At 39.2% G+C, this 3,503-nt stretch overlaps 1 pseudogene; it reads left to right on the top strand.

Moving 5' to 3' along the window:
* Positions 1-1,666: 1,666 nt before the first annotated feature.
* On the top strand, positions 1,667-2,695 carry LOC114700327 (annotated as a pseudogene).
* Positions 2,696-3,503: the final 808 nt, after the last annotated feature.

The following is a 3,503-nucleotide window of genomic DNA, read 5'->3' on the forward strand; positions in this document are numbered from 1 at the left end:
TAAAGAATTAATGAAAGAAAAAGTTGGATCTTTAAGAAAAATCAATAAGACTGGCAAACCATTTTGAAAATTAACTAAAAGGACAAGAGAGTATGTCTAAATTAACCAAACAGGAAACAAAAGGGTAGACACAACAAAAGCAACAGAGGAAATCAGAGAATTATAAGGGCATATGTGAAATTCCTCTACTTAACTAACTGGAAAATCTGAATGAAATGGATAATCTTCTTTGTATATAGCACCCACCAAAGTTAAATTAAGATCAGATAAGCAATTCAAACAGATCTATAACCCCAGTGAAATAGAAACAATAATTAAAAATTCCCCAACCACAAAAGCCAAGATGGTTATAGCATATAATTCCACCAGACTTTCAACGAAGTCTTAATGCCAGTACTCCTTATACTGCTTTTTCATGGCTTTTTGTCTTCTTTCTTGCTTTCTTTCTTCCTCCCTTCCTTCCTTGCTTTCTTTCCTTTTATTGACTTTACAGATTCTTTGGGTATTTGTTAAAGTTTCTGGTTTTGTGTTTTATGGGATTCCTCTTCATGTGAAAGTGTGTCTCTACATCTCTAAGGGTTTCTTCTGCTTTTTTCTTTTTCTTCTGTTAACTTTGTCCTATCTTGATTTGTTTTATTATTATTATTATTATCATTATTATTATTATTATTATTATTATTATTATTTAAATGTCTGTTTTCTAAGTATAGCTACAAATGAGTTGAATCCAAATGGGGAGGTTAGATGGGGAATATTTTGGAGGAATTGGGGGAGGGAAATCTGTATTGAATATAGTATGAAAAATCTATTTTCAATACGAGAAAAAACAAAAATTTAAATTAAAATAATAATAATAATATGAGGATGAATATTATACATTGTAACTTTATCCTTATATATCTAAACATATGATGGATTATTATCTTTCACCCCATAGATATGTACAAATGTCATAATGGCTAACACATTTAAATGTTTTTTTCTTTATAATTAGCAGGTAAAAGCATTGCTAAGAATTATGACAATGAGAAACTTTAAGAAGTTAGTGTAAATAGTTCAGAATAAAACTGAAAGAATGTGAAGAAACATGATTCATTTAATTCTTCCTGTTTTATGTCAAGTCACAATGTTTGGGTTTTGATCCAAAGTCATATTCGTTTTTCTGTTTCTCTGTCAAAGTTCTCCTTTCTTGTTGTCTTCCAACTTTCTCTGTCTTTTATACATCTTTTTAAAATGTACTTAAGCATAGAAATTTTTTTTAAAATATTTTAATTTATTGACTATTTTTTGCTTCTGTATTCTTGATTTCCTGGATCTGCAATGTGCATTGTGGCTTTAGTCATAGAGAATTGTTCATTGCTATTAATGCAAATGTCTCTTTTTCTCCCATCAAACCCTAGACCTAGACAAACGTTCTCTAATGAGAACCACATTGAAACCCAGAACACAGAAGTTAAAACAAAAACGATAAACATTATCAAAGAATTCAAGAAAATTAAAGAATACATGAGCAAACATTTCAATGAATTCCAAGAGGATAATAAACACTCAAATGATGTCTAAGAAATACAAGTTCATTGTTGAGTGAAATACCACATTCTAAATCCAAGATGAAATTTGAAGAACACAATATCCCTGTTAAAAAACTTGAGGTGAGCCTTTCCGCGCTACTCGGGGACGGGTCCATACGGCGTTGTTCTTGATTCCCGTCGTAACTTAAAGGGAAACTTACACAATGTCCGGAGCCCTTGACGTCCTGCAGATGAAGGAGGAGGATGTCCTCAAATTCCTTGCTGTAGGAACCCACTTAGGTGGCACCAACCTTGACTTTCAGATGGAGCAGTACATCTATCTACAAAAGAAAAAGTGATGGTATCTACATCATAAACCCGAAGAGGACCTGGGAGACGCTGTCGCTTGCAGCCCGTGCTATTGTTGCCATTGAGAACCCTGCTGATGTCAGCGTCATCTCCTCCAGGAAGACAGGGCAGCGAGCTGTGCTGAATGAAGTCTGGGCCACCACTGGAGCCACTCCGATTGCTGACCGCTTCACCCCTGGGACCTTCACTAACAAGATCCAAGCAGCCTTCAGGGAGCCACGCCTTCTAGTGGTGACTGATCCCAGAGCTGACCACCAGCCCCTCACAGAGGCGTCTTACGTCAACCGGCCCACCATTGCCCTGTGTAACACAGACTCTCCTCTGCGCTATGTGGACATTGCCATCCCATGCAACAATAAAGGAGCTCACTCAGTGGGTCTGATGTGGTGGATGCTGGCCCGGGAAGTAATCCGCATGCGTGACACTATCTCCCGTGAGCACCCATGGGAAGTTATGCCCGATCTTTACTTCTACAGAGACCCAGAGGAGATTGAGAAGGAGGAACAGGCCGCTGCTGAGAAGGCCGTGACCAAGGAGGAATTCCAGGGCGAATGGACTGCACCAGCTCCTGAGTTCACTGCTGCTCAGCCAGAGGTGGCAGACTGGTTCAAGGGTGTACAGGTACCCTCTGTACCGATCCAGCAGTTCCCTACTTAAGCCTAGAGTGCCCAGCCTGCCACTGAGGACCTGTCAGCAGCTCCCACAGCGCAGGCCACCGAGTGGGTTGGAGCCACCACTGAGTGGTCCTGAGCTCCTCTGCAGACGCCTGAGCAAAGGGAAAAAAGGTGGAAGGAAAATAAAGTTCCTACAAGCTGTCAAAAAAAAAAAAAAAAAAAAAAAAAAAACTTGAGGTGAGTCATTGTTTTTCTCTGCTGAGTAGTATTCCATTGTGTATATGTGCCACAATTTATTTATCCATTCTTCAGTTGAAGGGCATCTAGGTTGTTTCCAGGTTTTGGCTATTACAAACAATGCTGATATAAACATAGCTGAGCAAGTGCTCTTGTGGTATGATTGAGCATTTCTTGGGTATATACCCAAGAGTGGTATAGCTGGATGTGGGGTGAAATTGAGTCCCAGTTTTCTAAGAAAGCGCCATATTGATTTCCAAAGTGGTTGTACAAGCTTGCATTCCCACCAGCAGTGGAGGAGAGTTCCCCGAGTTCCACATCCTCTCCAGCATAAAGTGTCCTCAGTGTTTTTGATCTTAGCCATTCTGTCAGGTGTAAGGTGGTATCTCAGAGTTGTTTTGATTTGCATTTCCCTGATGATTAGGGATGTTGAGCAATTCCTTAAATGTCTTTCAGCCATTTGAGTTTCCTCTGTTGAGAATTCTCTGTTTAGTTCTATAGCCCATTTCATAATTGGACTGTTGGTCTTTTTGATGTCTAATTTCTTGAGTTCCTTATATATTCTGGCTATCAGTCCTCTGTCAGATGTGGGGTTGGTGAAGATCTTTTCCCATTCTGTAGGCTGTCACTTTGCCTTGTTGACTGTATCCTTTGCTCTACAAAAGCTTCTCAATTTCAAGAGGTCCCATTGATTGATTGTTTCTCTCAGTGTCTGTGCTACTGGTGTTATATTTAGGAAGTGATCTCCTATGCCAATGTGTTCAAGACTACT

The sequence above is a fragment of the Peromyscus leucopus genome, chromosome 9 (genome assembly GCF_004664715.2).
Source record: "Peromyscus leucopus breed LL Stock chromosome 9, UCI_PerLeu_2.1, whole genome shotgun sequence".
NCBI lineage: Eukaryota > Metazoa > Chordata > Mammalia > Rodentia > Cricetidae > Peromyscus > Peromyscus leucopus.